We start from the raw sequence: 13,396 nt of genomic DNA, 5'->3' as shown, positions 1-13,396 counted from the left end.
ATCTATGAATATGTACCTTCAGAAGGATGAAGAGGCTTTGACCATCAAATGCTTTGACCCTTTTAACTGGGTAGGAGATAAACAAAACACTTTGGACGCGAGCCTTTTGGGATCACCCCAGTCAATGGCACACCCAGTTCCACAAATCGAGCAGTGGCAATAGAGACCTTGTTGTGCTCCTCATCACAGCCCAGGATCTCTAAAGGCTCTTCTGTGGCAAAGTGCTTTCAGATATTCAATACATCTTTAGGCTCAGCACGGGTTGTTTACAGAATATTCAGCCCCAGGCTACTGCAAAAGTTTTATAGAACAGAAAACCAAACTGTAACATTTCCTGCTACCGGGATTGTCACACAGTTCGTGAGCTGCACTGTATCTAAGGATTGTGAGAACTTTTAATTGAACAGTAGCTGTCAATAATCCTGTTTCACTTTACATGGAAGGTTTAAAATATTTAGGAAGGCAAGTATAAAGAGGAAAGTGTCCCTAAAGCACAAAGGTTTGAGACTTTGTCTCAAATTTCTTCTTGGAGTCATTTTGCACAAAATACCGGATACAATGTTAGTGATTTAACTACCAGCTATTTAAGTAAGAGATCTTCACACAAACTTGCAATTGCTAAATGAACTTCTAGGTTTTGACGTCTCTGAGTAATATATTTTCATGTGAAAGGTTTTTCTGCAGACAATCTGTTTTGTATTCCCTACCTGCTCCTCAAGTTACTGCTGCTGCAAACTTTTCACTTACCTGTATGCTCTCATTATTTTACACTTCACTTCCACTGGATCTTTAAAAACTGCATTATGCTTTCAGAAAAACTACAGAAAGGGATACCAGCTGCATAAAATCAACAACAATGGAGTTTTACTAAAAAATAAAACACGTTGCATAATTGTTTAAATTCAATTTAATTGTTTAAAGTCTACACTTCTTGTATTGGGTCACTGTTTTTAAAGAAAGAGAAATAATTCCAGAGTCTATCATGGCCAATAGCTAAATTCTTCCTGATGATGTAATCTCTACAACTGGTCCTAAAGCACAGAAATAGTCTCAGAGTGGGTGGCCACTCAGCACTCCTGGGAAGTTACACAGAAATCCTCTTCATCAACATTTTCATCTCTCTCCAGACGGACCAACATGAAGACAGGGCTGCCAGAGGACCTTGTGGAGATCCTTCCTTTCTGGGTATTCACTGGGATTGAATCCCAGAGTAGAACACCACAGAGAAAAAGAGCCATCACTGGTTCCAGAATTTACAACTTCATTTTATCATGAATATTGATGAGATGGGTTAGATTAAAAATTAAACAATGCCAAAATCTCAAGCATTCAAGCAGAATCAGGCACAAAAGAAAGGTGAGGCACTATTTACCAAAGCAAGAGTGGAGGGCTGGCCTTGGGCTGCTCCCAGCCTCCCACCCAGCCACCCCCTCACTCCCCCACCTCAGCAGAACTGGGGAGGAAGGTGGAAAAGATAGAGACAGGGAGGTCACTTACTAATTGCCATCACAGGCCAGAAGGAAATGACTTGGGGAAAATTAATTTAATTGCCAATTAAAATAGATGTGGATGTTGAAAACAAGACAAAATTAAAACCACTCCACGAAGCTGTGACCCTGTGAATTCACACCAGACAATCCTCCTCCTGAGGAGAGTCCAAACACTGACAGACACCACAGTCTCTGGCAGAAAAACTCACCCAACAGCTGAAGGATCTGCTGCTGCACAAGGTTTAAGCTCAATTACATGTTTTTAACTAAAAACTGCTCCCATTTCCTCCACTTTACTTTAGGGCAAGAGAATTATCCTTGGATTCACAGTGGGACAGAAAACCAGAATTTCATCAGCTCATTTGCTGTTTCATTGAATTTTGCTGAAAGCAAGAGGGATTATAAATAAAAAAGAAACAAAAACCCTTTTCCCTCAGACACTCCAGTCTCTCCAGACAAACCTATCTCGGGCTGTCAGGTAGCAGATCCTGCCTGCAAAGTCTTGTACTGAAGTAGAACCAGGCGGGAAAACCACTGAATGTGGGAGCAGCAGCAGCTTAAAGCAATTTCAGAGTGCTCAGAGTGTGCTGGTGCCCACACTGAGGCTGGGAACGGCTTCCAGGAAGGGTCTTGTGCTTGCAGCAGGATTTTGACGGGAAGCTCCCTGAACAAGGCCTCCCTGGTGAAAAAACACCCATTGGAGTTTATGTTGTTTTTATGACAGGTGTTTTAACAGACTCACTTCAAAGCTACCAACCAAAGAAACCACAAAATTTTTCCATCACTACAAATGTGGGAAGTTGAAATTCTCTAAGCAAAACCCCTGTATAATACACATATTGCTTAGATTGCAGCCTTTGTGAATTACAAGTCTCTTATTGTTTTTAATCCCCTAAAAATCCCAAAACGTAACTAAATAATAATTAAAAAAAAAATGAAATGAGGTTTAGGAACTTGTTGTATTGGTGGCATCCCTTCCCACTGCAGAGGGTTTGGAACTGCATGACCCTTAGGGTCACTTCCAGCCTGAGCCAGTCTGTGATTCTCTGAATAAATATGTGTTTCTCATCATCAAAAACTTCTGGTGATTTACTATTAATAGCTCACAACTGGAAAAATTTAGCATCAGCCTCTGAGAAATTATGTCAAGAATAAAAAGTTTTTTAAAAAGTTTAAAAAAAAGTTTAAAAAAGCCAAAGAAAACTATGATAAAGTAATCCCTTTAAACCAAATGTCGTTGTTCAGAGCTGTAGCATCACCCAGCCAAACACTACAGGTCCCTTTCAAGAAAAGGACAAACTGGGTTGTACTTCTGAAAGAAGGAGGACCTGGCAGGGAGTGCACTGCTCCCACCTCGCTGCTCAGCATTCACAAACCCTGGCATTCCTGCATCACTGCCATCTGTGTGCTCTGGAGAAATTCAAAGACCACATGCAGATTTGACACATGGAATCAGGAGAAGTGCTTGAATCTATTCTATATTCCCTTGGAACTATGAATTTGAGACTTTAAAACCTTTTATATCTTGCTGTCTATTCATCTTGCTTTATGAAACCCTGCAACTTTTTCCAACAAGGGCCAAGGCAGAGCTGTTTGAAAGCAGGAAACTGGGATTTTTTACCATGTCTCATCCAAAAGCACTGATGCTTTCAATTCCCAGTCCTACCACAGAAACGTATTTGGAGAGTATTTGGTGAGGTTAATAGCAAGGAGAAGGAAAGAAAATGAAAAGGCTCTGAGAAGAACTGATATGTAGGGGAGAGCTCAGAAGTGGAAGGAGATGAAGTGATCGTGACGATAGAAAACATTGAAGATTATTTGGCCCAAGGGCCAACAGGGATGAAACTAAAACCAATTGTTAAGAGGGTTGAAGGGAACTGTAGCCTTAGATAAAATCCCTAGTCTGAGCTTGGGATCAAATGTGGACCTTATCAGGATGATGTCTCCTGGACAGGGCTGACCAAGGAACATCCCACAAGATTGAATTCCATTCCCAGTCATCCTCGTGGTGCTCCTCACTGGGAATATTTGCTTCCTTAAACTCATGTGGCTTCTGGGGAAGAGCCAGTGCAAATACTCAAAACTTACAGCACTTGGACTGCCTGTAGCAGGCTCCAGGAGCAGCTACACAATCTAAGGAGCTGGGCCTGGAACTGACCACACTGGCCTTCCGTGCCAGGCACTCAGGAGAGCTTTGAGGAATTTCAGCTTCATCAGATTACTCAGATTTCCCACCCACGGCACTACATCTATCTCTTAACCAAACGTGTACATTGTTAAAGCCTGTATAAGAGAAATAGGATTTTTAGTCCTTATTCTCTGGTGAAAAAATTCTTGCTTTATACATAAAGCCAGTGTAGAAATCTTTATGTAAAACCTATAAAGTGTGATTAATTAATTACTCCTTATGTCTCCCAGGTACCACCCAGTGTAACAAGAAATGAGACAGAAGTTGTGGATATCAGCTGTGGAAAGCGTCAGCCTGAGCTGCAAAGGTGCTCTCTCAATATTCAACACTTTGCTGCTTGGCAGCCCTGATAACATATGGTCTGTGTGGTGATGTTTGTGATCTTCGTGCATTTGTTACAGAGATGAGGTGCAAGGAAAGCCCTGAGATGGATAATTGTCATTATTCCCACTGCCCACGTGCATTATAATGGGTTGGGTGAGTGGCAGCCTGATGAGAGGGGCCACACAGCCCAAACCTCCCATGTGTTCCTGCACACTCGCTCTGTGTTACAGCTTAAGGAGTTTAACTGGATTTTAAACCCCTCAGAGCAAAGGCCACTTGTTTACTCTGTACATTCATGTTTGGTGCACAAAAGTGCAAAAAATGAATAATGGCAGCAGTTCAGCTCTAGCCCCAAACTAAAACGTTGGTAATGCTGCACCAGACATGACAAGTGAATGTCTCATTGACAAGAATTCAATGAGCAATTAAAACAATGATCTAATATTTATGTGAAGGTGGAGTTCTTCATTGACGCATCTATGACTCTTTTGATGTTCCCAGTCATGCTCCAGCTGCCAAATGAACATCTTTATTGTGCCTAATACGCCACATGCTATGAGACGTGCTCCAAAACTCCAGGCAAGCAAAATGAAAATACTGCCAAGCAGCTCCCAGTGAAAAACATGAGTGTCATTCATCACCCTCTGTTCATTTCTCAGCCTCCTGTGTTAGACTTTTACTCCTTTTTTTAAAATTCGCATGTGAATTGTACAGAATGTTGCTTTCCACTAAGCAATATTCATTAATAGCAATACCTGCATGTATCCCAAGGCTTTAATCACTGACTTTGAGCTTATCATAATCAAAAGACCTGTTGGAAGAACTTGTGAAGGATCCTAAGTCCATTAGTGCAACGATGAGAAAAGTTGTAACTGGAAATATTAACCTTTATAGATCTCAGCATGAAAACTCAGGGTCCTGGGACTCATACTTTCAGTGCATCCCATTTTCCCTGTTATGATATATCACAAATGTGACGTTTCTACACCACTGTGATGTTTGTGATAATGACCCACAGATGTTTTAGAGGATACCATTTTATAACATTGAAAGGTTAGCAGTTGCATTTCTTGTAAACAACAGAAAAAGAAAAGAAGCTGAAATAGGTTTGTATTCAAAAGCATATGTTGGTCTGATATATTCCACTTCCAAAGTAATTTTTTTCTGAGTTTAATTCTCAGAAGTTTAATTTGTTTTGAACAGAAATACTGAATCCATAATTTTCTCTCTGGTGAAATCTCCACAGAGGTATTCTGAATAAATAAATACACATATTTATCTGTAAGCACACCAAAACTAGCTCTGTATGTCTCTATGTACAGGTATTCATATTTTTCTGTTAGCTGATCATAACAAGCAACAAAGTGGCTCCTCAATGAGGAAATTTCATATTGAAACTACAGACTTAATTACTGTATCAACGAATATTAGGATGCTCTTTGTAAACATTACCTAGCCTTGCTCAAATCTGTGGGAATTACAGCATCAAAGCAATATTATTCTGTGCATTTTTTTCTTCTCCTTTCTGGCAAATAACTTTAGATCATATTGAAGCCACAAGTCAGAAGCTGTATTCGTGAGAGGTCTGGAGGTGCAAGAAAAGTACATTACAGCTGCACGAAGGCAACTGAACTTCCCAGCCCAGCAGGGATCCCCCAGCTCTGCTCACAAGTCCTCCCTGCTCAACATTAGCGAAACAGGGAAGTTAGGCAGAGACTAGCGAAGCTGAGCTTCATTAACTACAAAGAGACAAAAGTGATGGTTGAGGCAAATGGAAATGCTTCTGAGTGCTGTTGTTGTGTATAAAAATTCATAAAGCACCACGACCCAGCGAGGCTCTTGTGAGCAATGAGCAGTGAGTGAGAACAGCGGGAGAGTTGCTGCAGAGGGGGATGGCCCCAGAGACCCCACTCGTGGCTCAGTGCAAAGCCTGGCTCTGGGACAGGCCCGCAGCAGCTCAAACTGCACAGACACAAAGTGCTGCGAGCCTCCAAGAGCTGAGTTACCCTGTCACTGTGGGGAGGATAAAATCCCCCTGGAACCAACACATCTGGACTATCTGAGTCCATCCGAGAGCAAGAGGAAGCTGTCACAACAGCACCAGAAGAGGAGTTGGGATCTCCTGGGTCAGTGGCTGTACTATAAGACATGGCAATACCGTAGCTGCCGTTCTAAATCCAAGAGAAAAATTACGGTTTCAACAAAAATATTATGTCAAGGAGTGTGCCTGAAGAAAAAAATATAAAAGTAAAACTTTTAGATGTTATATCACAGTCATTGATCTTCTGAGCACAACAAATCCTGCCTTTCAAGCCAACAAAAATGTCGACTAGGAGAAGCAGCTTCTTTGCCTACCTTTGATGTGCCTTCAAAACCACCTCTGGAACACAAGTTCTGGCAGTGAGCCCACAGCCTGTGTGATTCTGCTCTTTTCCTGCAAAAATGCCTGAGCAGCAGAAGGAAAAAGTGCTTCCCCATGACACTTTTGAGGGCAGAATAATGTCCAGACAAGACACTGTCAACAGTTAAGTCAGACAGGTTGATCCTAAAGATATGATGTTATCATGACTTAATAGCTAAAAGTGCTGCAGAAATAATGGATTTATGGCTTAGAAGCATGACAGATTTACACCAAAAAAAAGTTGAACATTTAATAAAATGAACAAAATTAATTTCATGAAAACCCTTCTTGAAGGTGGTTTTACAGCTCACTGCTACATTCTAACTCTGCAGTAGAATTGCTACAGAATGATTTTTTTAACAAATCCAACAAGCAACAGTGGGTTAACGTCTCGCACTGCATGTTTATGGTTTTCTTACATTTATATAATTTCTTTATGTGCCCCTGAAGTAATTACAATGATGACTTATTTAGCGTCCAGAGAGTCAAAAACGCAGGGAATATGAACAGCACAATGTTCATCACAACATAAGAATTGCTTAAGACAAATACACATTTATATCTGACTTCTTTGGAAAAACAAGTAGTAAACAACAGACTTCATCCCTGCACACACTTTTCAAGTCTGAAAAAATAAACTGATTACCTAAACTGGCAGACATCCCTATGTGGTTTATATGTGGTGATTAGATTTGTGCAGAGCCCTGTTATGATGCAAAAATTAGGTCAGCAGTTCATCTGTCGGGCTCAGGGTGTTCATTCCTGCCCTTTGGAGAACACCCTTTCCACTGGAGAAATGGTACCTATTAATAGCCACAGCTTTCTCTGTGCTGTCAGAACTCGTTGCAAGCACATATCACAGATAGGAGATAAGCTCCCTTAGATGATGAAAGACAAGGGATTTCACCCAGAAACCAGCTGCAGCCAAGGAGAAGAGTGATGTTTCTACAGAAGTAAAATCATCTGGTGTCACACTGGTCTCTCTCCTGCATGTCCCCTACGATGTACAGTCGTAGCAGAGCTGGAAAATTGCTAATAACCTGAAATTCTGCAGCACAGCTCACCTGAGCAATAAGTGATACCTGACTGAAGGCTCCCCTGCCTTTGTGTGATGGGTCTGATGTGTGATTCCAGAACAAGTGACTCCATCCACACCAAAACCCACATCAGCTCTGCTCTGCCCCTCTCCTCACCTCTGCTCCACCCAACACTAGACTCTGCCATCTTTCAACATCTCACTGAGCTCTGCCTCTCTTCTCCTGGCACATCACACCACCCCTTGGCTGGATCTGAGTATCACATCATGTACCCTGAACTAGAGGTGATCAACCCTACCCTAAAAACAGAAGCATCACAACATGTACCAGCCCAGATCTGGAGCAAAATACCCTGGCCCTGCAGCACTGGGGTTGCTGTTTGGGATTCCAGCAAGTGCTTGCAGAGAGCACAAGTGAGCAAGATATCTCCATCAGCACCAGACTCAATGATTCCTGACTTTTTTCATGGCACTGCTTCTTCTTGCTTTTCCCACCATGCTCCCTCTTTCCTTTCCCCTAGAAAGGAAGATCCCTCAGTAGCATCTCATGCTCTTCAACAAATTTATTCTGCCAACAGGACTCCATCAACTGTCTGTGGCTGCTTGAAATTACAGGAAAACACAAACACTGCAATCAAAACTGAAGACATTCCCTCCTCCCCCAGCAGACTTCACCAGCTCACATTACATGATACCTTCACACATCATTTTGCTGCACATTGTCTTATTTAGGGCAAAAATTTAATCAGGTGGAAGAAGCTGTAATGAGTTGTTCTCAGTTGGAAGTTATCTTGACTTATTCATTACAACACAGAGGTGTTATTGACTGATCTCCTGGGTCAGTGGCTGTACTATAAGACATGGCAATACCGTAGCTGCCGTTCTAAATCCAAGAGAAAAATTACGGTTTCAACAAAAATATTATGTCAAGGAGTGTGCCTGAAGAAAAAAATATAAAAGTAAAACCTTTAGATGTTATATCACAGTCATTGATCTTCTGAGCACAATGCAGAGTTCCATTTAACCAGAGCTGTTGTCTCTGTAAATGCAGGGGACACAAACTGACACCACACTTGTGGAGCTCCAGTCTCGAAGGAGCTGTCACATCTGGGGAGGAATGTGACGTTTACCTGCTAATGCTGCATCAATTCTGAGCAGCCCAAATGACCCCAGAGTCAGCAGGGATATGTAGAAAAGACACTTTTTTACTCAGTTGGTTTCTGTGAAAGGGTTTCCCATTGCAATGCAAATGATCAATAATTTTCCATTTTAGCAGATTTACACAATGTTTTGCTAAGATCCCCAGGAGAACATAAGATGGAATTAACTTTAGATTCTTACAATATCTTCACTGGCTGGGTCTGAGACACAAGCAGACAGAATCAAAGACATTGAGATGCATTCAATGTGTCTGTGGCTCTGCAGATTGCAGTGAGAAGTTTGTCGATATGAAATTAATCATGTCCTATAGAGAAGGGAGATGGGACAGAAGTCTGAGTTTGTACAAGAATTCCCACTGGGATATAATGGATCGTTGCCTTTGAATGTTCCTGAATAAAGCTTGGAGAGGCAGTATACTACTGACCATGAATTTTCTTGTTTTCTGCACAGGTACACATCTGATCTTTGAGCAGTCGCCCTAAGTGCTAACAAACCCAAATTTCTTGACATATGTAATTTATTGAGAACTAATCAGTGGAGGTTGTATTCAGGAAAAGAAACTGTCCCAGGAGATTTAACTGTATAAATAAAAGGCTGCCAGCAGATGTCAAAAAGTAACAACAAGCAATCACTCACAGGAAACACCTCTAGTGAAACCAGCCCAGAAGGTACCTTATTTACACCAGTATGTGTTTCAAATGCCTCCAAAGCCACAAATTTATTTAGTAAAGGTTTTCCATTAACTAGACAATTAGTCAAAGGTGATGGGGATATTCTCCCTCAAGTTGACAATTAAAACTGTTTATCTTCAAGGTCAGTTTGTTATAATTACAGTGATCTATCATTTCTTAATGTTATCTGTCAAAACTTTTTTTTTTTTTTTAAAGGCACGAGGTTCTGTCAGCACTCAACTAACCCCATTTTTCTATGAGTGTTAAATTAATCTAAGAGAAATTATGATATTCTATTAGAGGAACAGAAGGTTCACTGAGTTACACATGCATTTCCAGTTGCCTGAGGTTGGGCCATCAGTAAGAAAGGCGAATAAATGATAGAAGTGAAATATGGGGCCTCACTGGAGGAATGAGAGCTTTGTCTGCTCCTCCAGTGGCAAGTTCAAATAATTCGATGATTTGAGGCTGGAAGAAGAAATTACTGTTGTAAAAAATATCTTTTGTTCTATACCAAACCCATGGCAGCTACTCACAGCCTGATACACTTGCTTTTATCAGAGATGGGAGAAAAAATATTGTTTGAGATATCTCTCCTGCTCTGGCAGTACTTGGAGACAAGAAGTCAAAGGGCAGGAGCTTTTCATTAAATAAGGCATCACTACAAAGTTCTTCTCTGCACATTACCCACAGACGCCGTGCGAGGCAATATTGCCTCCACCTCCTCAGTCTTGGGTCTTGGTTTCACCTTCTGTGTAGAATGACAACTAATCTGAAATTCAGCTCAGTGCTTCCTCACCTCATCACAATAGATCCCAAACTATTGGTCAGTACATGCTAGGGAATGTTAAAAACCCCAACATGGACACCTACGTAGAGCTGCCCTTCTTCTGGAGTGATAATAATTATGAAAGTACAATAAAGATTCCTTAAAAGACATCCCCAGGAAAAAAAGCTTTCAGTTTGTGCCCTGTGAAATAATTTCCAAACAGCGCTCAGTGGTAGGAGTTTGTTTCAGGAATAGAGAATGACGCATTGTTTACAATACATAAAAGGAAATGAGAGTGAGTAATAAATCCACTGTGCAATATTTTCCTTTCAAAATGGATACTGTAGGTTGCTGGCCTATTTTCCCAGCTCCTGGATGAGTAATGCCATGCCTGAAAATCTGCTCAAACCATTTGTTCTGTAGATTGTTCAGCTTCCTCAGTGAAAAACTGAACTAAAGTTCCTCCCAATTTCAAGGGAAATCTTTGGTTTCTCGTCTTCTCCATCAATGAACCTGACAGAGGAATAACCATTCCTCTTAGTGGTTTTACCAAGCTCTCTCGAGTGAGTTCCCTCAAACTTTTTTTAAGAGTCACCAGTACAAAGTTGATTTCTCCATCTGATCTGATCTTCTCTGATCTGATAAATGTGCAAATTACAAACCGACACTCCTTTTCAGCCCTTAGTCTAAAAATCAGGGTAATAAAACAAAGCCCTTGGACACAGTTTATTAATAACTTTTCAGAAGGCTTTCAAAATCTAAACTGCATTTAGCTTTGAAAACTGAGTTGGTAGCTAAGCTTCGGTTTTACTCAAGTAACCATCCAATTCCAACACACAGATCCTTCTATAAACCATGCAAAAATCAACCAGTAAAATACAAAACTTCTGAGAATAACAAGGAAAGCCGCCTCTCAAACCTCTGCTGGATTTTAAAGTTGCTAAACTTATTGTCATGTCTTTCAGACAATATCAGTGCTTGATTAACAGTTGCAGAACCAAATAACCTTGGTTTGAATTTTGACTCTCACACTAAGATCAGACAAGTTGCACTGCTGAGAACAATGTAATTAAAATTGCACCTTGTAATCTTGCTCTGCACAGTCATTCCCAGAACAGTTTCTATTCACATCAAACACAGGCTTTTGTACTTTAAAGAAAGACAGGCTTTGGGATCTTCCACAAAAGAACTGACCTGAGGGAAAGTATATTCTGTCCGTCAGGATCACTTATAAGCAACCTGAAATTTGTTTACATAGATAAACCAAGGAAAGAACATCAGGCTACTGAAGTTTGTGTCTCTTTTAATAACAATGGAAAGGAACAATGGAAAAAAACCCCAAAACCAAGAGAAAACACAAACAGCTCAATAGTGACTATTCGATGATCTGGGTGATGCTGTTATTTCCATTTGCTACTGAAATGGCTGGAATTGCTCCACGTGCTCACACTTAAACAAGTACGGCACATGAAGCAAATGACAATGAAAAGTTGTGTCAATTATTCACACAATCTATATTTCAGATATAAACTCTTTGGGCCATTTGCTACAGGCTGGTTGTCGTAGGTGGATGTCCCACCTTCGTTTGGCACTGTGTAGGTAATGCTGCCTACCTCGAGTTTGCACCACTGGAACCACCAGCTAAAATTGGGACCAAGGCAGAGCTTGATTCAAAGCCTTCTTGTCACATTCAGGAACGTGGATCAGGCCCACAGCTGACAGTTTCCACAGAAAGCTGTGACCAGTGGATAAAATCGTGTCTTATATTAAACTCCACAGTCAACAAAAGAGTGCAGTGAAAAGCCACCTGAGAATTCTATTACCAGATAGTCTCTTAGGTTTAATAAATTACAGTTATGCCTAAAACTACAGGAATTCCAGCCACCATCATGGTTGTCAACTCAATAAAATTTGTGTCAAAGTCAAATAAAGGAAAAAAATCCTTGATTTCTCATCTTCCCTCATTTCTCCTTAGGCTTGGTATAGGTCCCACTAATGACAAATGCTCTGATGGCTGCACTGAGAATTTCTCATACAGATTTTCTACACTCTCACCTCACTGTGCAGCATTAGAATGCAGAAACCTCGGCACATCTGTTTGAATAAGTGTCTTTTCCTTCACATTAGAATAACTATAATGATTATAATGCTTATGAAGTTTAAAGAGGTGAGGTAATAATCAGTCAATCTTTACTTTGCTTCTGGTTATAAAGCCATTAAAAAAAGAAATGCAAAACCCCTAAACCACTAAATCTGTGCATTTTTCCAGCTCATGTCCCTCCCAGAGCATTAGTCTCTTGTGACAAATAAAGCTCTGTCCTTGTGTACTCTGATATCCCTCATTTGTGTTCCACTTTGCTAATGGCTACAATCGTGACAAACAGAGAATTTATCTGGTAAATGTCAGTTGCCAAAAGTTTTCAAGTGACACGATGTTATATATTTATACACACTGCTGCTTAGCAACTTTGTAGTAGTTCCATCCAGGAACTGAGGCGTAAATAAGTAATTATGCTATAGCAGAGAGTGCATGAGACATTTATAAATATAGGAACAGAAAGGTTATCAGAATTCATCACCTAGCAACAAATATAATATCATCAGCTCTCCTGTCTAGCAGGCATCTAGCAAGAAATGAATTATAAACTCTGCTGCCTAGCAAGTTAACTTGGGAGTTTGAAGTTTATATGAACTCTATAGCTAATTAAACTTAGCTCAGTGCTTCTGTAGGCTGCTTGTTTTTGTTTCAGCACATGCTTTATTCTGGAATAAACAGTTGCCATTCACTCATCCACAGATGGGTCACATTCAAACGCTGACAGAAGCCAAGAAAATGAGAATACAGAGACGGCCTACACTTTCTCATGGCTCCCAAGAAATCGAGACTGGTTGGATAATACCTACAAATACAATGCACAGGAGCAATTCTGGGAATGTGTTGAGATCCCTCAGACTGAGAGCGTGACCAAACTGTAGTGTCAACATGGTTCCCACAATGCAATTTTGGGGATGATTCCAGTACAAAAGACTGGTTTTACAACTCCAAACTTGTCTCAAACATTTCAAAGTGATGGATGTAATTATTCACTAGATTCACTTAATAATAGACTAGAACTTGCATCAATGAATATTAACTAAAAATAAAATTAGTTTTGAAGTACCAAATGCTTTGTGTATTCAGCCTGAAAGACAACTTTCATTCCCTCCCTCCCTCCTCTTTCCCCTCACTGTTTTACATAAATACTCTGTTATTACAAATCCTGCTGTCTGGAAACTGATGAGAATCATTACTGCACAGGCAATGGCTGCTATTGTACTGCAATGTCGAGTGATAGGGGTGCAGTGTTGCCACCATG

General features: G+C 40.6%; 1 protein-coding gene across 2 annotated transcripts in view; it reads right to left on the bottom strand.

Moving 5' to 3' along the window:
* Positions 1 to 13,396, bottom strand: part of CDH13 (cadherin 13) — a gene marked incomplete at its 3' end in the record, with an annotated part of 447,244 nt that overhangs the window by 289,985 nt on the left and 143,863 nt on the right. The window lies entirely within an intron of this gene.

This window comes from Coloeus monedula (genome assembly GCF_965178545.1).
Source record: "Coloeus monedula genome assembly, chromosome: 13".
NCBI lineage: Eukaryota > Metazoa > Chordata > Aves > Passeriformes > Corvidae > Coloeus > Coloeus monedula.
Note: the sequence above shows the minus strand (reverse complement) of the source record. Positions and strands in the feature narration are given on the sequence as shown.